The sequence below is a fragment of the Catharus ustulatus genome, chromosome 5 (genome assembly GCF_009819885.2).
Source record: "Catharus ustulatus isolate bCatUst1 chromosome 5, bCatUst1.pri.v2, whole genome shotgun sequence".
In the NCBI taxonomy this organism is placed as follows: Eukaryota; Metazoa; Chordata; class Aves; order Passeriformes; family Turdidae; genus Catharus; species Catharus ustulatus.
The window spans coordinates 42,149,847-42,173,082 of NC_046225.1; the positions used below are offsets into that span (position 1 = coordinate 42,149,847).

General features: G+C 39.5%; 1 protein-coding gene across 5 annotated transcripts in view; it reads left to right on the forward strand.

The window, feature by feature from the left end:
• The window catches only part of STOX2 (storkhead box 2), a 151,599-nt gene that overhangs the window by 74,215 nt on the left and 54,148 nt on the right, over positions 1 to 23,236 (forward strand). The window lies entirely within an intron of this gene.

The following is a 23,236-nucleotide window of genomic DNA, read 5'->3' on the forward strand; positions in this document are numbered from 1 at the left end:
GTGTATGTGGTGGAACACACACGTGCATGTATATTCATTTGTCAGTGGCTTTCAAGGAAGGCCGTAGGGAAATAATGGACACTGCACCAACATGTTTGTGCATGGGAAAGAGAAAGCACAAACAAAACAAAAAACAGTGCAGGGAAAGGCAGGCATCAGGGAGAGGCTTGGCCTCTGATGGAGTGCTGGTGAGATTTTGGAAAGCCTCAGTACTGTTAGTAGAATCTGGTCCATCCAGAAATGCATCTTAATGGCTTGCAATTAAGGCATTTCATAAACACCCAGAAGAAGACTTGGGAAAATGCTGATGGGGAGGGGGCCGGGGGTAGAAAATCCTGGAAACCTCCTTTGTTGTTCTGCTGCCTGTTTATTGTGATGATAGGACATAACATTTCATTATTATGATGGCAAATGCCAATTTATCACAAAGGCACATTTCTCCCTCTGAGGCACAATTTAGGTTGAGTAGGCAGATTCCTTTAAAGGAAAAAACTAAGGTATTTATAATGCATTACTGAAAACGTCTCCAGTCCTGTATTGCTGTCCCCTCCCGCCCCATTTCTGCTGCAAAGGTTGTGCCAAAGATTGTGGTTTTCAGTTATATGTTCACTTTCTTGTCTCTGGCCCTAATAAACATATCTCTTTAGTCAGGATTGGTTTCTCATGTTTTAAAAATGTCTTGTCACTGTTTTTTCTTTAATGCCCAAGCACAAGAGAAATAATATGCATTTTATTGAAAAATCTGCCCGTGTGAAAATATTGTGCCATTTTGGCAATTGGTACTCTGGTTCCTGAGAAGTCACATAGTGAGTGGCAACAACAAGGATAATTTATGCTTGAACAGCTGAAGAAGAGGAGAATGGTTGTGGTTGATTTGTTCCATTGGTACTGCAGGACCTGAAAGTGTCTGGAAAGCTTAATGCCACAAAGATTTTTGTTGTTCTGGATGAATGTCCTTGTATTCCCAGAGTGAGATACCCTGTGTCACTTCTGTTGAAGTCAGTACTTCTTAGGCCTTTCTTTCAGTGGGAAAGCCCATATTTAAAAGAGAAGGAGCTCACGTGAGCATTTTGTGCCAAGTGGTGTGGTTCTTTTAAATTCTTCAGCGAAGTGGTATGGCTCTGTGAAAGCTTTATGTTGGTAAAATTGGTACAATCCAACCAGACAGTCGAGCTCCAGCAATCTGCAGAATCAGATGTGTCACCCTGCATTTGTTGGCAGATACCTGTGTCCTTGAGGGGCCGGAGGAGGCATAGAATTTTAATCTGCTATAGATGTTTTAAAGTAATCTCCAGACCAAGAATACTTGTTTATGAATATAGAGAGCATTGATTTCAATTGCAGCAACTGAAATGAAGGACAGATGTCGTGTTAAGTTTTACTAATTTGCTAAAGTTGTTGGAGGGAGAACATGTTGACAACTAAAATCAGCAAATATTTATTGGTTTTGTTGGGTTTTGGTTTTTGGTTTGTTGTTGTTGGTGGTGGTTTTTTAACCCTAACAACAACTTATTCGGCTTTTATCTGGAAATGTAATTGTTCTCTCATAATGGATAGTTGCCACATTCATTTATATTGAGAGGATTCTTGTCCCTGCCTTTCCAAATATTAGTTTTGGGACAAATAGCTACTGTGTCTAAATACTTCTCACTATTTGAAGGAAACTCTCTTCCTCGCAGGAAATTTGTAGGAAGTCCACTGGCATAAAAATTGTGGGGATCAGGAATACAAATACTTTCTTTGTCACCCATAATGTTGTAGGGGAGAAAGTGTCCTGAAACACATGGGCTTTTCAGAGGGCTGCATTCTGTTTATCCAACCGTTTAACCTCATCACCATTAGCATTGTTGTGGTTATCTTTTAATTAAATGCCTCATTGTTTGGAATGGGGGTGGAGGGTGGGAAAGAAACCTTGGGGTTTTGCCTCAATTACTATGCTTGGGGAAAAATGGAAATGCATATAATAAAACGACCTTCAGTAAGATGCTATAAAGCTTGAAATGTTAATATTCAAGTATGCCTGAACTGAGCACGTAGAAGCTATATGTATTTCTTTCAGCCCAGAGAAATACTGAGTAATGGTGCTGCAGTCAATGCCATGGTGTTTAGTATGAGGAAAATACAGAGTCTAAGCAGAACCATGTTTATAATGGAAGTGCAAACCTCATGCTACAGTGGTGAAGCACATCTGATTTTGAACAGCCTTTTCAGTAAAACTGAGTAAGGAGCAGTTTGATACTTGCTTGATTTGAAGCAGCATTGGTGGCTGGCCAGTCACATTTTCAATACTCAGGGAACAAACTGCCCATAATTATAGAAAATTGATGCAGATGCAATTCATATGAAATCTAAAGATTGTTTGACAGATGAATGGAGATGGAAGTAAGGAGGGAAAAAAGCAGACAATTTAGAAAATCACACATTTTTGCTTCTGAATAATCTCTTGATACGTGCTATTAAATAGGCTGTACTCCAGGGTTTCTTTAGGCCTCCTAGCAACCACTAGGTTCAAAGGCCATGCAAGGAGTTCATTGTTCATGCAGAATATTAATTTCCCAGTGGAGGACTGTCTTGGAGAAAAAACACTGAAAAAGAAAATTACGGCAACGTAAAACTTTGACCTTGTGTGACAAGAAATGCTGAAAGTTTGAATCCAATGCAAGTCATATACATATATGCAATACCTGTTACTGAAAAGGGGGAAATACACTTTAGGTTTTTGATATATTGCTGCTTAATTTAAGGGAAAAGAAAGAAATCTTATGCAACTGCCAAGCAGGATAAAACTTAATGCAACTTAGGAGGTCTCCAATCAGTTAAATAATATATATAGCTTTTCAAATATTGGAAGCTTTTTGGTTTTTCTCCCCCTCTTTTTTCCTTCTAAATACAAAAGCAAATCCTGGATTTTGTTTTAGCAGAAAGAGGAGCTGCATCCTGTGATTGACCCAGCCATTAAATATTACCGGAACTGAGTAACACTCTTGAAAGACATAACTTTTCCTGCAGCCTTCTTTGGTTACTTTAATTGACACTTTTGGTGTTGGAGGTAACATTTGAGAGGGAGGTGGTGTAGGGTAACAGTCTAATACACACAGCATGGAGGAGTGTCTGAAGAGCTTTCTGCAATGGTAAAAACTAATTCCAGAACATGGTCATTTGAAGGTTACCTTCTGAAAAGTATGCAGTTACTTTTCTGCTCTTTGCTTTACATTTTCCTTGCAGAGGTTTCAGTCCTTCAAAGTTGAAGAGTAAAATTCATTCTCAGTGTTGCCTGCTGTTACTGGAGTTTGATTACCAAGTTCAAGCAGAAGGGAAAGGAGAGAAGTGTGTAACCCTGCTATCCAACTGATGGTATCTGTATGCAAATTAAAATTTGTAGGAGGAAAAGATAACCTCATTCTCTCTTTCAGGAATGTTTGATGAAAGGTCTAGGACAAACTCTTCAAGCTCCTTGAACAGTTAAGAAGGCTCTTGGGAGTCATCTAAGCAAATTTGAGAGTCCTAAATATTTTTTTTTTTTAAGCTTGAACCTCTAAGTCTAAAGATTAGTATTTGGAGATAATTACACATGAACTGAAAAATTCAATTTAACATAATTGAGAAGTGTCAGATACGTGCAAAGCTCATTCAGTTCTCCTGTCCCTTAATTCACTTACCTAAAGGAATATGTTGTAGCTTGAAAGCAGCTGTATTGTAGTTAATATTTAATGGAATAATCAGTATTGCATCACCTTCTTTTTAAAAAATTGTGGTATTAAGAAACACTTTCCCATATATCTTCTTAACGGTAATGTGATCTCTTTGCCTCCCTGAATTTTGAGTAGTTTTGTGTTGTTTTAGCCAGACCCATTACAAGGACAATAAAAACTGAGAGTGTGTGGGTGTCAATGGCTAAGAGAACCAGCTTTACCTCCTGGATCCTGCTCTGTCTCCTTTGCTTCAGTCTTTGGTGATCCTGAGAGGGTCACTCTGTTCAATTAGTTCAGGGGCTGTGCCTGCTTTATTGCTTGGGAGGTTACTACTGGGCTCACTGTATCTTTCCAGTCCCTTTGGGTCTCTATGGCATCCACTTACCTTGACAGAGAATTAGGAACTTTCACTGCATTCTGTTATGGGGGAAGAATCTAAGTGTGCTGTGTCTTCAGCCCACAAACTTGACTCAAGCTCATGGACCAGTCTTTTTTGCACAATTTCTACTTAATTTTGGTTTTTTCCCAGTTTCTTGCCTGAAAGAATACAAAAGACAAGCTTTTTTTCTCCTTTGTTTTTCATTCCTGAAGTTGTATATGCGGTATTACCTCACATATGGTGCTGTGCCTTGTGTTATGTCACATGTATGCCTGGTCCTTGCCCACCAGATACCAAGACATTTTCTGCATACCCATGAGTTCCCTTTTAGACAGTGGGCAGTGTCCTGGACACTGCTTGTGCATTCAGCTGCTCTAACTGCAGTTGAGTACTTGTTGCTCTTGCTGGCTGTTGTGACCTATGAGTGTGGGGATCCAGAGTGTCTCTTTTCTTAGAAGTAAAATCACAGAGAACTGAGTATAACAAAGAAAGAGGCGACTGTGTGCCTATCTTACCTAGACCTGTTTGTCTCTATCTCAGTTCAAAGCACTCATCTCTGCAGGGCTAAGTTCCAGGTTATTTTTCCTTCCTAGCTCCTTGTTCCTGCTTGCATTCAAAATCTCCATGTTCTCTTTGTGGATTTTCTTGGGCCTTTGGCCAGGTTGGGGGACACAGAGGTGCTCCAGGATCAAGTCACCTAAGACTGTCATTGACATTTGTATTGGAGTGTCAGTCTGCATCTGAATACATTTCTAGTTATGTTTTCTGGTAGTCCTGTGATTGAAGTAATTTTTCTGTATGCATACTAGGTATCATGATAGACTACTGAAGATACAGGAAGCTTGTCTATCAAGAGTAGACAAGGGTTCAGAGCAAACACAGTACTGATTCATCACGAATAGCTCCCAGTCTTTCACAGGTGTAGAAGTTATACCCTGTTGGCAACACTTGATAAACCTGAAGGGTGTTGAATATCTTGCCATTTTGGAATTGAATAGCAGCCACATCTTTGCAAAATGCAGTATTTGTTGGGACTGAAATGTGAGGACTCTGCAGATCACCTTGAGTTAGCTTGATGACCTGCTCAGTTGTGAGCAACAATAGGCCTTCATTTGTATGCTGGAGAGTTCATCCCAGAGTAAACTACCATCTTTGTAACATTCTTTGCACACTTTAAACACATATAACTACAATCATAAGACCAGAAAGATTCTATTTTGCTAAGCATGTTATAGAAATCCTCCCCAAATGGGGGGTTTCTTTTCAGTTTTCCAGGAAGGTTCTTTAGCATGACCCTGCTTTACATCTCATAGCAGGTTGTAGTATATCTCTGTGAACAGCATTAAACCAGAATCAACATCTGGATTCTGGGCCATGACTCAAGTAAAGCAGTGCTGAAAAAAGTTTTGGATAGTTATTCTTGGATTCCCCTGAACATGCTTTTACATAGTTGGAAATGGCCAGACAGCTAAGTCAGCTAAGTTAGAGCTTGGGTAAGAATTGCTGAATAACACAATATTAATGATATTTGGTTTTTTTCCGTGAAAAACATTATTCTTTCCATTAGTTTAAATGACAAAACTGCCATTGAATTACCAAAACTGGAAATCTGATAGGTTTGGTGGTGTAGATACAAATCTTAGCTTAGAAATATAGATTGCCCCTTGTAAGAAGTAACTAATTAACACTTCATGCAATTCTGTCTAACCATTTGGTTTAATTTTTATCAGATGAGGGAAAAAGGATAGTGACCATTAAAACTGAGACCTAAATGCCTGAATTTAAACAGAATACTTTCATTTATAGGTCTTTTTTTCTAACTGAATTAAATAGGACAGGAAGCAGAAACAAGGGTTAGAAGCTTTTCTAAGAGTCTCAGGAAATTGTGCTTCTGTACTTGTTCTTGCAGAATTTTTGGTATCAAGGCCAGTAGCAACCAGAGTAGTCCTAGGGAAAATGCTTGAATATTGAAGTTGCAAAAATTTCCCAAACCAGAATTTGTTGCTCCCAAGTGACTGCCTGTAGCTATGAAAGGGTATGAAAGTTGTTTATAGCTACTGGCTTCCTTTTTTCAGCATATCTTATTGAGTTGGCTGCTCTGCTGATGCTGTTTTGTATCTCACTCTTGGATGACATATAGGTGCTGGAATTATCTTCCTCAAATTGCCTGTGGAGAGGGCGGGGAAAAAAGGAAGACCTGACTTTACAGCAAGCATATTTGGGTGTGCAGCATGATGGAGTGGGTAGAGCAGTCTAGTTTAGACAGAATCCTGATCTGTATTGGCAGCTTTTAAACAGGCTGCAAAAGGTAACTGAAACAAGAAAACTTGATTTTCAACAGGCTTGAGTTCATTATAAAGAGGACAGCAACTTTCCCATTTCCTTCCCTCAAAGAGAGATTAAAATCACTGGGTTTGAAAGTTAGTAGGTGAGGGAGGTATTCCCAGTTGTATCAGTCATTGACTTTGTTTTCCTGGGTACTTTTAACTGTTTCTGCAGTTCTCTGCACTTCTGTTATAATCGGTTTAGTAGGAGAATTTTCTCCTTTGTTTTATATGGTAATATTGCCCATCACAAAAAAGGATCCTTTCTCAACCCAGGCTTTGGTTTGGTAATGACAGGCAGGAGCAGACATCCAATAATAGCTGTGTTCAGTGTGGACATAGCAGTCCTCATTCTGCAAGTGAAATCCTGTGTTCAGATCAACACTGTGTTCTTAGAATTTTCCATCTCACTTCCTACAAGCCAAAAAAGAGCCTGTTTATAATACCAGCAGTAAATGATGTGGAATGAGTGTTATTCAGTACTGTTATCACTTCTACCTTGTCAATCAACTCCTCACAATCCAAAAATAGTTCTGTTTTTCATCAAATTGTAGATTATGTGATTCCTATAATTTTTAAAGTATATGAGTGTTGTTGATGCAGTGGGAAATGCTATTTGCAGATGATAGCTACTAATGCACAATTCACTAGAAATTTCAAGTTGTGATATTGAAAAAATAGATCTCAGTATTTTTATTGAATTTGATAGGGTGTGAAAGCACCAGAGTAAGAATTAACTTGAACTGAATTTATTTTGTGGACCTGTGTGGTTATTTGGGTATTGTGAAAAAGAATGAAGAAAAAGTTGATCACATTTATACTAGGTCCTTTTGTTTTAACGAAAGGAGCAAGAAGAGAGACTGCTGATGCTTCTTGCCAATCTTTTGTATCTGTCTTGCAAAGTTACTCCTAACTTTTGCTTCTGTGAGATACATTAAAGGCATAGGCAGTATAGTGCATTCAGCTTTCAGCTCTAAATAACTAAGCAGTAACTGCTTCTGTCTGGCAATTTTTATTTTCAAAAGTTGTCCAGATAACCTAGGTGAACTGTAGATGTCTCTCCCTGTGCCTTACTGACCAGGTGTTTTATTTTGAAAAGTGTCTAACGTGAGTAGAACAGGCTCCCACATATTACTTGTCATCTTCTCAAACATGATCAAGAGTGCAGGTGCAGTTTGGCTGGGATGCTGGAACTGAAGGAATATGAGAATGTTTTCTTGTGTTTGGGTGGTATCTGTCCTCACTGTGGTATTTGTGTCAATGAAGGATCTTGTACACCCATTGTTGAGGTGCCAATAGTGATAAATGTGCATTTAAAGATCTCAAAACACCTTTTCTGTTACTATGTCCTTTCCCAGCTATATTGTTTAAAGAAGAAATCCTGAATGGCGCTTTTTAGTGAATCTGACCTTCACATTTTGAGGCTTGGAGAGTATAATAGACAGTTCAGAAAAACGTACTTAATGCGACCTGGAAAAGGCAAAGTTCAATATGAAAGCTGAGTTCATCATAACACAGGAAGCTGTGCTGGGAGAACCTAGTTTGTATAAATTAGTTTGCTTGCCCATTTGTGTTCTTTTCATTTCCTCCATAATTTCCTATGAATTTCCTGTTGATGACCTGTGACCTAGTTTGTAGATGAACTTCTGACCATATGTGATAATGTTATAAATACTATAAATTGGACTGTTTATCCTATAAGTCAGTAAAGATGATGTACTAAATTTCATTGTGGTACTTAACTTCACCTGTTAAATTTTCATAGCATTTTAGAGTGAAATACTATTCTTCATTTTCGTAGGACGTTCTAAATTCTGCTCTTGTGAGAGTTTGCATTCTTGGACCATACTGTGGCCACAACATGTAAACATTAAACTAAATATTTTTTATAAGGTTTTCTTCAGATTTGTGTGCTTTTAGGTGTAATTACTATGTTGCTGGCTGGGTGAGTAGAGTGACCAGAAACTTCGGGAGAGAAGTTTATTGGCTTTAACATGAAGTTTAGGGCAGCTGCAACCTCTACTTGTAAATGTGGCATGTCTGCAGTACACCTCTTTTGAGAGATGGAGAACAAATACCAGTGGCCATGGAAAGTTCACCCAAGGCCCAAGTAATCCCTCAGTCTCTGGTTTCAGGACCGTTTCATGGATGAGGAGATGGGATCACAGGTGGGAGCAGATTGGCTGGCTGTTTATCCATGCACTGACCTCCTCCTCTTGCACTAGTCCAGTCAAAAACTATGCTTGAAGGAAGTCCATCTTCAGGGAATATTTAGGGGTTTGTAATATGTTACAAATAGATCTTTAGTCTCTGCTTTCTTAATGGATGGATGCAGTTACTTTTCCTTTCTCTTTAGATACAAATGTTCCATAGGCATTGAATTTGTAGAGTGAAATCTTAAAATTGCAATAATTTTATGACTATAAGGCGCACCCTTTTGACTAAAATTTTGGTCCAAACCCGGAAGTGCGCCTTATAGTCTGGTGCACCTTATATAATGTACAAAGTTGTGAAATTTGCCAACCCGGAAATGCGAACCGTGAGCCAAACCACAAGGGGGGGCAGGAGCGGGCGGCCGCAGCCGGCAGGAGCTGCGCGGGGTGGGCGGGACCGGGCAGCCCCTGGCCAGCAGCAGCCGCACGGGGAGAGAGGGTGCGGGCAGCCCCACGCCGCCCCGAGCCGTGGGCCGCTCCGCACCGTGGGTAGTCCCGAGCTGCGGGTGGCCCCAAGCCACCTCGAGCCTGGCGGGGGGGCAACGGGACCGATCCGAACCTGCACAGTACCGGCGGAGGGGGTGGTGGGGCCGATCCGAGCCTGCACAGCCCCGGCAGGGGAAAAGTGGTAACGATCCAAGCCCGCCCGTCCCCGAGGTGCCCCGAGCCGTCCGCGGTCCCGAGCCGCCCTGAACTGCAGGCGGCCCCGAGCCGCCATGAGCCGTGGCAGCCCTGAGCCATCCTGAACCGCAGCAACCCCGAGGTGCGAGCCATGGCCACCCTGAGCCGCAGCAGCCCCGAGCCGCCCCGAGCCCCGCCTCACCAGCCGGGGGCGGGCAGGAGTGCCGGGCCCCGCGCATGGGGAGGGCACGTGGTGCTGCGTTTAAAGGCTACACCAATCTGTGAAAAATGTTTGCAAATTGAGTACCTGCCAGTAAACCCTGCGATTGCGCGATTCCGTTAGTAATTCATTACTTTGTTGCGTGCGGCGCAGCTCCTCGCTGCAAAAAAAATAGTGCGCCTTATAGTCCATTGTGCCTTATATAATGTACAAAGTTGTGAAATTTGCTGCCTCCTGGAGGTGCGCCTTATAATCCGGTGTGCCTTATGGTCGTGAAATTACTGTATATTTTCATGGGATGTCTGCATAGGAATGGATCTGACTGAAATGTTTTCATGAAACAGAGAAGCAAAAAACAGTTTTCTGTGTTTTTTTTCCTTCCAACTTTAATGCAATCTCAGTTTCTGAACAACTTCTTCCAGCTTTGTTGGAAAAATATATAGCCATCTCTAAATGAAACATTTTGCAGTTTTTGTTTTTTGCTAAAATCATGAGGCATTTTCCTCTGAATCAGTCTTAGGTTCAATGTGTGTGATTATTTTAATTGCAGAAATATTCTTTGGTAACCATAGGTGTAAAATTCAGGCATGTTTTAGAAACCTCTCTTTAAAAATCACATTCTTAATTACCTCTTTTCACAAAGGCTGGAGTAGCTGTGTAAGGTATTGTTTATCTTAGAGCCACACACAATAACTTTTCACCAGATGTGGTCAGCCATATTGCCTGTTGTACAGCACAGTGAAATATGATTTAAGTAAGTTTATTTAATTGGATACACAGGGAGCCTGTGCTCTGTGTGTGTGTGAGCTAATGGTTCTACATGAGAACGTACCTTAAGGCCCTGAGGGTCTTTGTCCTTTAGTGGGAAAAATGCACAAAGTTTTGTTTATTTAAGTAGGAAACCTTAACACACAGCAATGCTCCTTCCACGAACAATGCATGTACCCATTGCTCTTGCACATATTCTTTGCCTACATGGGAGAATTGGAAAGGCTGAGGAAGATGTTGCTGTAACGGCTGAGTAATGCTCCCTTTTAACTGAGTTCTGCCTTTGAATTAGGGCCACAGATTGGACAACTTGAGAAACTGGGGCAGGTTACCAGAAACAAGTGTGGGTCTGATGGCAGAGCACAAAAAGAGGTGTCATGGGCAGAGCTGCTGTACTGCCAGAGAAGGCTGATGTTGTGTTCTGGTCATGAGAAGTATGCTTCGCTTTTACTAGCCCACTCTTAGGTTTCAATTTAAACCATTAAACGAGCTGTATTTAAATCAGGACCATTGCTCCTTCATTTGCATGTCTCTGAGCTTATTTTAAAATTGATACAACATTTTTTTCCAGTTGATAATCTCATTCGGTTTTTATCGCAGTGCTGACTGTTCCAAACAGACCAACAGGCTCTACAATACAGTACACTTGGCTTTTCATGGTTATTCGTTTTTATCGTAACAGTGATCCCTTTTTAACACCCACAGCAGTGTATTTAAGTACAGTGAAGTGTTTCACTGTAGATTGCATTTAGAATTAAATCAGGAAGAGGTAAGTTGAAAGAGTAGAAGTAAAAAGCTTAACATGCCTGTGTCCTTATAATTTAATCACTAACTAATGTTGAAGTTGAATAGGATGGTATGGATCACTCGGTGAGAAAGCATACAAAAAAGTGTTGATACTGAATTTTACTAGTGGATTGGTGTCAAACCAAGCTTTATTATACTAGGTGTGTCAAAATTGTCTGACAGCACAGCTACCCATGGGAAGTGTCATTTTATCTGTAATAACAAATTAGCTTCAAACCCAGCTTTGCAGATCAGAGCATTTGACCTCTGATGTACTCCTGAATGGTTGCATGCATGTATGTGATTGCTGTGCATAACTTTGGGAGGGCTATTTTGCTATGGGGGACCAGCAAGGAGGAAAAAAACAGTCTAAAACCTGCTCTGGTATATGTTGCCATTCAATAGCAGTTTTGGATTATGTTTTTCCAGCAACAAGTAAGAAACTAAGAGTGGCTGTGCCAATTAAGTCTGTCAAGTCTGTCTTGCCCACCCTGCTGTGTCCAACCATAACCACAAACAGGTATCTAAGGAAGTGGAAAGAGAAAGCAAGTGTGTGGTATACTGGTATACTTCCCATCCTTTGCCAGTTGGTTCAGGCAATACAGTTTGTTTAGCAGTCCTCATCATATTTCACTTGCAGGTACACTCTGTAATACCAGGCAGTGTTAGGGGAGTGACAACTACTCACCTTGCATGAGGGGAGCTGCCCTGTGGCAGCCCTGAATTGTGTGCATTGTCAATACTAAACTAGCATTAGGTTTTGTCCTGTCCTCTTTTGCTGCTTTTCCTAATAATGAGAAATATATGCACATGTGAAGCTATTTTTAGTGGTAGAACAGCAGATCAGCTGTTAGGTCAAGAGGCAACATTAATCCCATCTCTCCAAACAAACATACACATTGCAGATTCCTGTAACTAGGATATTAATAAGATTCATGTCATCACACAGTCTCTTCTGAAGTCATGAAAGAGGAATTTCTTAATTATTTCTGTAATTCCATTTACTCTTTTCACATAGTTTTTTCTCTTCCTTCCTTTCCTTTCCCTCTGAATTCTGGGCTCATGAGCTGTCTCATCTTGAAGGTGACACATGCCTAGATGAAAGGCTTGCGTTAATCAGAAATTTCTTGTTATATCAACTCTTGATATTCCAAAAATGTCAACTCCTGATTCAAATTGCAAGCAGGATCTGGTGCCAAGGCACTAGTTGTTTCCAAGTCTTCTGCTTGTTGGTAAAGCAGAACTGCTGTTTCAAGGCAGCGTTAACCTGAGAAAAGGATGCAAAAGTGGGTCCCAATGTTTCATGTCTCCAAGGTATCCCTTTTCCTTATTTTGGAGGCATTGACTGGCTCACAAGATTAATCTTGATTCAGCTAATAGCTCAAGGCCATAACTTTTCAGCATGGCTTCCTGAGCTAGTGACACATTGGGTGTCTCCATAAAAGTGCTGTTTTTTGAAGGAAGGGAAATGTTCAACATCTCTGAAGTGTGATAAATTGGACTGTGTGGATTTCAAAATCCACATACCTGGATTTTCATATGGACCTGAACTAACCCTATCCATGTGCTCAGTGGGTTGCCTTTGAAAACACTGGTGGAGTGTAGAGCTGAATACAGTCACCATTGTCTCTCTGCAGAGCTGCCTAAGTATCCATCAAAATATGTCCCCAAACCCTGTCAATTCATAGACCAGCATAACAGAAATATGCTTTCTGAAATAAATTTCAGGTGTGTTTTGTAGAAGTGAATGGAGACAACTGTGTGTGGTGATTCTTCCAGAGATTGTCTGTATGCACTGCACATGGTCCAACCATCCCAAGAGATCCTCTATGCACATTCAGTGATGCTCACAGGAATCATCTTTTTGCTGTGTATGTACAAAATAACTTTGCTGCATGTGCTGAGTGCTATAATTTATTCATACATGTTATATATAATTTTACTTTATACTTATGTATTTATAAGTATGTTCTTTTTAAGACTGCTCTTTTTAATCTCCACCCTTCTGAAGGTTTCTATATGCTACTTGTTAATATAACATCAGAGCACATCCATTTAATATGTTTTGCTTGAGGAGGATGGGTTTTATACCAATGTGAGTGTATTTTGTTTATACTTTGTGTACATCTGCAGGTGTTTATTTAGATGTGCATGCTGTAATTGTAATTGATGTTGCATGTGTTTCCTAGCAGGAGTAAAATATAAACATTGAAAAAACAATGCAAAAGTTAGAAAATATAGGATATAAAACAGTAAATATGATAAAAGGTGATGAGGTTTTCATAATACACTTCAGTTTAAAAAGAAATAGAAGAATTTCCTCTCAACAGTCTTTGAATTTGTCACTTCTTGTTTTATTTGCAGAAGTGTTCTTAAACACCATTGTAGCACCAAGATTCTCACAGGACATTGACTTTTTTCTGCTCCAGTCCGTGATCCAATCTGTCTGTGGGTGCTTAACCAGAGCACCTCCAATGTCCATGATTTTAGACTCTGAAGCTACTATTCCACATTTTAAGACTAGCATTTTAAACTCTAGTGCACAATGAAAACATAGCAAATGTCCTTTGCAGGATTTGGAGCCTTTTTTTTTTTGTGAATTCTTGAAAAAAGTATGGAATTTTAATCTCTATTTAATCTCTATTATAAGCAGCAGCAAAAGTCAAATGTTAAATGTTTAATTTGGTTTCTCTGATTGTAGGATCATTAAAAATCACCTAATAGACCATGGGCTCAGATTCTTCTTTGTATAGCAGTACAATTCTATTGATTTTTAACTGAGTTATTGCTAGTTTACTGCAGCATGAGTGCAAAAGCAAGGGCCTGAGTTAATGGCTGGCAGCAGTAGAATGGTTTCTGTAAGACAGAGCCAGGCAACAAAATTGGACTTCACTTGATGATGCTCAGGGAAGACCAAGAATCATTTGTAGTATGAAAATCAGTAGGCTTTAGTCCTGCATTTATTAGTGGTGTTGGCTTATTCCTAATTGATTTAAAGAAAGATCATCATGCTGACATGGAGCACTACCCTCCCTATCTTTGCAGTAGCTGTCACTGAAGTGAGTGCTGCTAATACTGTGGCAGTGGTGCCCTCAGCATGGTCCCCCATGTGCATGTAGGCTGGCGATCCCCTCTTGCACAATGGTGAAAAGGAGGATCTACAGGTGGAGGGGAAGACCTGGAGGCACTTGTGTCAAAAGCATGTAGGTGACAGAAGGGGAAGACCTGGAGCTAGATGTGGTTACTGCTGAGTATTACTTTTAGACTGTCCTAAAATCAGGGCAAGATGATGGGTTTTGTGGTGGATGTCACACCTTGCTGAAATATGTGCTGGTGTGGCATCATGAAGTTTACCTTTCCCTCCCGTGATTCTGACCTGTGCCTTGCAGTCATTGCAAAATGGCAGTCCCTCCCCTTGATTTTACAGCAGAAAAGACTAAAGTATTCAAAGGGAGATTTCCTTGAGTGGAGGTTGCAGGACTTTTCCCTGGTAGTCCCAACCAGGGAAAGTGGAAAAAAATCAAAAGGTGAAAAAATCCAGGAAGTCTTTGTGAGCTGTATTTTCCATCCCTTTCTCTCATCTTTCCCTTCTGGGTAGTCTGATGTCTCTTTGTATATCTAGGCTTTAGCTTCAGTCTTTGCTCAGTACACCTTGTGGTGGGTCTCCAAGACTTGTGGGAACGTAAGACCTTTGAGGCTGCTCCCCTCTCTGTCAGGTTTGCTTGAGGCTGTCCAAGAGCTATGATGTAGAAGAACTGACAGGGCAGTGCTAGGAGAGACAGCAGTGTCAGACCACACATTCCATTATGAAACCAAACCGCCCAAGAAGTCTACAAACATGTCTCCTCTGTGGGGACCCTAATTTCAGATGTTTTACTTTACTTAATAGTTAGGTTATAGAAAAATTATAGTTAAATACAAACATTTTACTAAATTCAAAAGCTATCTTTAATCCAAATTTCATTTTCTCTTCACAAATTAATACATTATTTTCCAATTTTTCCCTTTCCTCTTTCAGCAGTGGAGAGGAATAAGCTGGGTAACTGCTAGAAACCTGTAGGCTATGCCCTCTGTTGTACAGCATAAGTGCTCCTTTCAGCTTTGAAGCTAGGATAGTGTATTTAATTCGGCATCAAGGGGAGCATTGGATGTGTAAATATTGCAGGAGCAGGCCATAAATAAAATTGGAACATTCAGCAGCGCTTCACAGCACTGAAATGAAATATATGAAGTGCAGTGTAAGCAAATGTTTATATAAAACATGCTACAGTATTACATTGAACAATTATACCTCTCTTATCTCAGGCATTTATCTCTAGCTAAAGCCAAGTGGCTTGCAGGTTTAAGTTGCTCAGTATTTTTGAAGTCAGTGTGGTAATGACATATGCTAAGCAGCTGCATTTAATGTGTGAGCATTTGAGGTATTTTTCTTGGCCTGACTACTTTTATCTTTGAAAACACAAATGTAGTCAGAAGGAAAAGGCCGAAGTCTAATGAGTTTAATTGTGAGAACTGATGTTGGTAGTTGCGTTTAAATCTTCTCTTTAGTACTTGCATCTCAACCTTGCCATTTTTTGAAGTGTTTTGTGTAGAAATACTTATATGAGTGTAAATCCTCTGCCTGCCCTCTTGTCGCCTCTTTCACAGCCCAAACAGGTTTGGATGACATTGGGGTAGGGTGGTGGGACTCTGAGACCACTTGCACAAGGAGCTGATGGCCTGCCAAAACCAAGCTTTCTTACCAAGCATTTGTGAAAGGATGGGTGTAGTGCAGGCTAATTTGTTGAATATATCATGGTTGTTGGTGTGTTGAAAATTGTAAATTGCCTGGAACCAGTTCAGAGCAGCAGTGAGAGTATATAAAGAGTATTTATATGGCTTGTTTAAAGTGATCTAGAAATCATAATTATGCTTAGATATTTCTTGGTATGGGTGGGTTTGTTGTATTGGTTTTGTTCTTCGAAAAGGAAAAGATATAACTTGGTTTTGTAGATAAGAAATTCATGTTTGCTCTGCATAGTTTTTCCTTTTAGTGTGTGAATCACAAAAGTTGGAATCTTATGTTGCTTGTCATACCTTCATGATTATAGAAGATGACCTCATTGTGTTTGCAGCTATAGTTTGCTTGGAAGAATAGCATTAAGGATCAAATTAATATTGAATTGATAGCTTTTCTTAGGGTAGTTCATCAAACAAGACTAGCCAGCTCTTCTTGTGACATTAGCAAATCTCTGTTCCTTGCCGCCAATGCAATACTTGGAAATGCTGTGGTCTGGCTTTGGAGGTCAAGGGTGGGATATGCTTTCTGGTGATTCTCAGAGCATCAGCAGTACAAGTGATGCCAAAAGTACTGATGTGTGAAGAGATTTATAAGCTGGTTTTGGCAGGATTTATAGCCTTTTTTTCTCAAAAGGTCACTGACAAATCTTCTTCACACCAAGGAAACAAGTTGTATTTCAAAGACTGTGTCACCAAGAGAAAGGGACCATTTTTATTTGTTTCCTTTACCGTTACCTTGTCTCCGCTCAAACACCTTCATACATCCTGGGTCTTTTGATGATCTGTGTCTCTATTTTGAATTGTTTTCAAAATAAAATAAAAATGTTACCTCTTAATACGCACTTTACCAGCAACTTTCAGATAGTTTCCTATGACATTTGCAGGCAATTTGACCTGTAAAATGTCACCAAGTTTGAGGAGAATTTCAGGAAACCATATCAAACCACTGATTTTAAGTTACTATAGTATGTCTACTTTACTGATGGTTCTCAGAGATGAGAGTCCATCTGTGCAACAGCAAAACATTTTTGCTCCTGGCCTTTACCCTGAACCCTCCTGCCTTTATCTCACCCTCCTCTCTTCTGGGTGCTTGCCTGCGCCAATCACCCTGCTTTCAGGAAAGCTCCCTTCCCACAGAGCTAGAAGTACGAAGCAAGACCAAGTTTACTTTTATAGAGGAATCAAAACAGAACTCTGGCTAATCAACATAAGCAGGGTATCAAGATCTATTGGATTTGGGAGAACAATCAATTTCTCTTCAAGTTACTGTGAATATTAAAATACTGCATTCGGAGAGAGAAAATTTATGGTATTTTTCACTACCGGGTGGTGTGCATTTATGTATTGTCTTTATATGGATTCATTTGCTTATGCCCAAAAGCAGTGGTGCTTTCCTCACACATAGGATGCTTTACTGGGATACAATGCAATGCAAATCAGTGTCTTCTCAATAGAGATCAACATGAAGTCATAGCAAGATCAATGTATTTTGAGGTTTTCTTGCTATCTTTTTATTAAAAAACAGCTTAGTTTAAAAATCAGAAATAAATACTGTGCACTGATCATCAACCTGGCTCATTTTGTGATTTATAAGTAAGTTGTTTTGTTGATTTTGCTGATTTGAAGCTTTATTGTTTGAGGGGAGAGATAAGGAGTTGTATTTATTGTTTGTACAAGCAATGTGATATTATGCCTGGAGATGACAGTGGTATGTTCAAATAACAGTTTAAAACTACTTAAGGAACAGTTTAAAACTACAAAATATCTGTTAGTTAGGGAAAAGTCATTAGCCAAAAACTATAGCAAAATTATCTTGAATTTTTTAACCTAACTTTATATAGCAGGTAACAAAGAAACTTAATCCCAGAAATATAAATTCAGGTGTAGCATCTGGGATGCTGTTGTTCCCCCATTTTTACGTCATTCTTTAAAGAAAATTAAACCAGGAGTGAAAGTCAAAATACTTTGACTTTCAATGTAGTCATTCTTCTGTGCAAAAATATTTTTTTAGATCACGTGGCTCACTTATGTTGCACTTATGTTCTAGTGACAAGAGTACTTGTTCTTATTTGTTGCATTCAGGATTTTAGTTGACTTTTATATTTGAACTACAATAAATAGGCATATGGCAAGTGGAAGAACATATAACACTCCGCTGCCTCAAAATTCTTTTGAGGTCAAGAATTTGAAAACAGGAACCTATAGTGTGGTTTGTGAACACAATAGGAACAGCTGGTGCTCAGCACTTTTGAAAATGAGGTCACTTTAGTCTTGGTTGAAATGTGCAAAATGGGTCATCTGGGCATAGGCTTAAGACAAAGGCTGAGCACGTGGCCATTTATAACCAAGTTGTCCATGCTTCCAGAACTATTTGGTTAAAAGGATTCAGTGAAACAAGGAAACACTGGGATAGGTCTGCTCTTTCCCAACTTTTGGAAGCATAGCTCCTTATCTTCTACCAGGAAAATAAATCACTGCCATGTTTTTTCAAAGATCTGCTCATGCTGAGGATGATATCATCCATATTTTCCACAGTCACCCCTCCCTCTGATGCCTTTCTACTCGTCCTTCACATAACCTACTTTGGGAAACACTGCTCTATTGTACAGTCCTTGGGAACATCGCCTCTCCACCAGTCTCAGCCCTGGGACTTCCCTGGTCCTGCCAGCAAAACAAAGGAGAAAATGCCAAACATGCACAAACTCCGTAGCATCACTAGCAAAATCTAACAATGCATTAGGAAAGATAACAAGAACACTGTTTAGATCTGACTTTGGATTTTTCATTATAACTATTCTGTTCAAAGTATACATAAGTTAATGGCATTAAGGGCACATTTTACAGTTTTATTACCTGAACAGCTGTTACTAACACATCCAAGGTGATAGCATGAGTCACAGGATACAGGTATGTCCAAATTGGCATATTTGAGGCTGATACTGATTGCTGTTAGTGTTATATGACATGCATAAGAAGTTTGGCATGAGAACTTATATTACATTCAATAGGAGTATGCAGGCTCTTCCATACCCTGCCTTCAGTCATCCCAACAGCCTGTACAGACTGGCATCTGACTGTACACCTTGACTATCAGGATCATAGGAAAAATTCAGATCAGAAGGGATCCCAGGTAATTGTAGTTCACCCTCTTCCTTGTGAAGCCACACCATTCCTCTCAAAAGGAGTTAAATCTTTGTGTTCAAACAATGCTTTTTAAACCAAAGCAAATTCTGTTAATTTACTTGGGGAGTACTACATGCAAATCACTCTGGCTTCAAGCAAAAGCTTGAGTCCCACACTAAAATAAATTACACGCCTAATTCAAGGACTACTCATTTTGTCATTAATGATCTTATCTAGAAGAATATTTAGTTAAATCTAGCAATTTATTGCTTTAGTTGCAAAAAATAATGATTTTATTGATTGCATAGCACTTCTGTGTCTTTGTTCGCATTTTTCATGCGGTTTTATGACTTGTTGATGGAATAACCCAAGAAAGTAAGTAGTGACATTGGCCAGAATAAACAGAGCAGAAGGGGAAAATACCACCCTGTTCTTAAATCCTGTGTATTTTGTCTCCCAAGGTGGACTTGTGCTGTAATTATTCAGGGCTGCATCTCATAGCTAGCACATTTTGGATGAGCCCATGGGAATGCTTCTCATTATTTTCTTATAACTGTAAGTTTAATTTACTGAGGCAGGCTTAAAGATTGCCTTTGTATGAATGAGGTGATTTGCCTGTCTAAACCAGACTTACATTTTGGCTAGTCTTTAACAAGAGCTGTTGAAATGAGCACGGAGGAACACAACAAAGTGGTGAGAGCTGCAGTACAAGGAGTTCTGGTCTGGAAAAGCAGAATGCAATTAGACATTTCCATGGTTGGTAAAGTGCAGCAAGGACTAAGCTGGGATATCAGCACACATTGCTGATAGAAGTGTTGAACAGTGTTGCTTGTACATGTGTGTTATAGGTCTAAAGGGTATGTTTCCCTTCCGTGGAAGAAATTTTCATTGAACATAGATGTGATAAGTGACAGCTAAGTACTTAATATGAAGATGCTTAACAGTTTGGGGTTTTTTCTCTATACCACATGGCAGTCAAAAATACTACCTTTTGATACCATGTGGCTTTATTACTTTTAGTTTTACCAGTAGAGGAAAGCGCTTAAAAAGCAAAGCATAAGATTCCCACAGTGGCTTTCTGTTTCAAAGGTCTGACTTGGATGAATTGCTGCACTGAAGTGTAATTAATCACTAGCTGCGAGATAGAACACAGGTGGCTGGCATAGCAGATACAAGAAAAATTGTCTGCAGGATACACAGATGAATGGGTCATGTCTGGAGGACCACTGGTGGTGTCTGTCTTGTTTTCATGACACGAATTGTATCTCCCTTTTGACTTCATCCCAAGTTCTAGTAGTTTTCAGGCAATGAGGGAGGCTGTTCCAGCTTTTGCAATCACCGTAATTGATTCTGGCTTTGCAGAAGAGATAATGGTAAAGAGTAATGGTAGTATTTACTAGTAATTTGTATTTCATTTCATCCTCAGTTGAAACTGTTGTTGAGCTAATTGATATAACACTCTGCAAGTTACTTCTCTAGATATCAGGTGTAGTCTTTTCAATCCTTGCAGAAGTTGCATGCTGAAGAATTCACTTTTAATGCAGATTCTGTTTAGAAAAGAACCACTTCTGGCATCCCTGCAGTACCTCTTATGTGACCATATTTTCTTTCTTAATCAGAGCTGAAAGGTTTGTGCATGTATTATGTGGATAAAACTGTGTCCTATAATGGTACGGCAGTAATTTGGGAACTCTATTTCCCTTGAGGTGGGGTGTTTTCTTTTAAACTTTCTGTGCAGCCAAGACTTGAAAGCAGCCCTTCAGCAAAGTGTAAATATCAATACAGGTGGCTGCAAACCAATTCTAGTTCTTCTGTAAATATAGTAATTGAAAACATTTGGACTTCATGTGTCCACTTAATGTGGAACAAAAGGAATAGAGCTGCATCTCAAAGGCTGTGATCCGCTTGAAAATAAACTGTCCTCGGTGCAGAGACCATAAGGCAGTTTCAGGGATGCCTTATGAGGACAGTGCACAGGCCTTAGGTGCCTTTGGAGGACAGTGCACAATCTCTGACTTGGGTGACTATTAAGGGAAAAAGAAGGTATACTCTGGGATAAGACTTCTGCATGCTGTAGCTTCAGGGAGACAGTTGCAATCAAACCTTTCTGAGACCAAGAGAAGAGCAAGGGGAGAGGTCCAGAAGCGATCCAGAGTTGCCTCCGCCAATCTTGACATTCTCTGGTAAGCAGCAACAAAAGGAGACTAAAGCATAACCTAGAGTGCAGGTGTCTTTTCTACAAGAAGAAAGACTGTAAAATCCATTGCCTTGGATTGTAGACTTAGGCATTTTAAGCATTAACAACTCACTGGCTACCAACAGCTTAGGTCAAACTTGGGGCACTTTGCTTCCTTAAGGTAGTGACTATGTAATAGCTCTGATGTCTTCCCCTGTAAAATGCAGTGTTGCTGCTTGCCATACTTAGTGTTGGATGAGGTGTCAAACCCCTTGATTCAGACAACATTCAGGGTGTAATTAGCATTGTTTGCAATGTTCTAGTATTGATTGTCATAAGAAATGTTACTGAACATCTTACCATGCTAAAATCTTATTCACATGTTTTGAACCTCCCCCCCAACACTTATGTTGATTGTAAAAGTTTACTTAACAATTAATGCACGTTTGCATGTATGTGTACATATCGCAAATACACAGACATGTTTGATGCTGCACTTTTTGACTTTTCTGTTCATTTTTGTACATTCTCTACTATTTAGCTTGTTTGAATGCAACTTACTGGGATACTGAACATTGCATCTCCTTTATTAGGTTTTTGTAGTATTTTCACATTTTTAATTGAAAGCTGTGGGGGCCTATGTAGATTCTTTGACATTCATATGAGCACGTTATGCAGGCTTACTTTATTCTGTCTCCACGAGTCTTGTTTTAAGTGTTTTCTGTCTTCTGCTTTTTGTGCTAAGTGCTAAATCACATGCGTGATGCATTTGTTTTGATTTTGTGGACAGATGACTTCCAAACTCTTGAGACTCTTCATTATTCTCCTTGTCATTCTGAATACCTGTATCAATGTATATTTTTAGGAGCATTTACTATGCTGTGTGTATTGACACAAAATGCACTTGAAATACTCTTGGAGAGCATGCACAATATTTTGTTTATGTTGCTACAGTGGATTTTCATTCTTATTTCATTTAATTAATGCATTTTTACCCAACAATAATATGGAGTTCTTCAAATGTTTGGTATCAGATGCTTTTGTCTTAGTCTTTTTCAAGGGTATTTTGTCCAACAAACTTAAGTCTTTGCTGTTTTAAATTCTTAGGTATCTGTCACATTGTAAAAATACTGTTTTATTCTGAGGGGAAACAGTGGGAAGGACTAAGAGACTATTTCTTAGGACCCATAATGACACTGAAGTTTTGGTTTAGCCTGACCTCTGCTGGGTAAGTCTTGGACTTGGCTCTTCCTCACTATCCCAACACAATGCTGCTTTCCTTTTGTATTGTCAGTGACCTGTCCATGACCAGCAATTCAAGTGTTGACTCTACAAGCAGAGACTTGACCTAAATTCAGGTGCCTGATGTGTAGCTAAGGAGAAAAAGCCCTTCTATTCTTATTGTAATTATTTATTTTTTATTGCAGTTGGGTAATTTTTGAGCTGGGCACATAAAATAAAGGATTGTAAATGCTGTGAAGGCTTAAACTCTATGTACTGAAAGAGAAATAAGATGCAAAAGAGATGGGAGTGCAAAATATATGCAGAACAAAATATTCTCCTATATTTTACATTGCCAGTAAATTCTGTCAGTGAAATAATAGTGCACCAAAGAAGAATTCAGATTATTAGCTATTGTGCGCAAGAGAAACCTCACTTTTGAATTTGGGGAGTGTGGAATAAATCATCCTTTGGGAGCTGGGAAACTTTTATTCCCTCTTTTTGCAGCAGAGCCATTACCTTCCCAATCCCTATGTGGAAAAGCTGAGTTAAAAACATTTTCTATAAATGATGCATAAATTGAATTGATTTTTGTTTTTAAAATATCAACAGGGCAAAAAGAGATGGGAGTGATTCTTAACCTTTGATTATTCAACCATTGTCTGATAATAAGAACCTGTGTGTGTGTGTGTGTGTGTGTGTGTGTGTGTGTGTGTGTGTGTGTTTTAGGGAGTGTGTATATAAAGGGAGAAAACTGTTGGTAGGATAGAGCCTGTCCGCTGTGGAATGAATAGTCCTGTCAGCAGTGAGGATGTAGGATGTTGTTTAGCATTTAGGTCACCTCTTTCTAGTGATTTGATGTTAAACTCTGTTTTTCCTAAGACATTAGGAGAGCAATGGGCATTGCCTCTGTGCTCCCAATCATTGTGGCTAC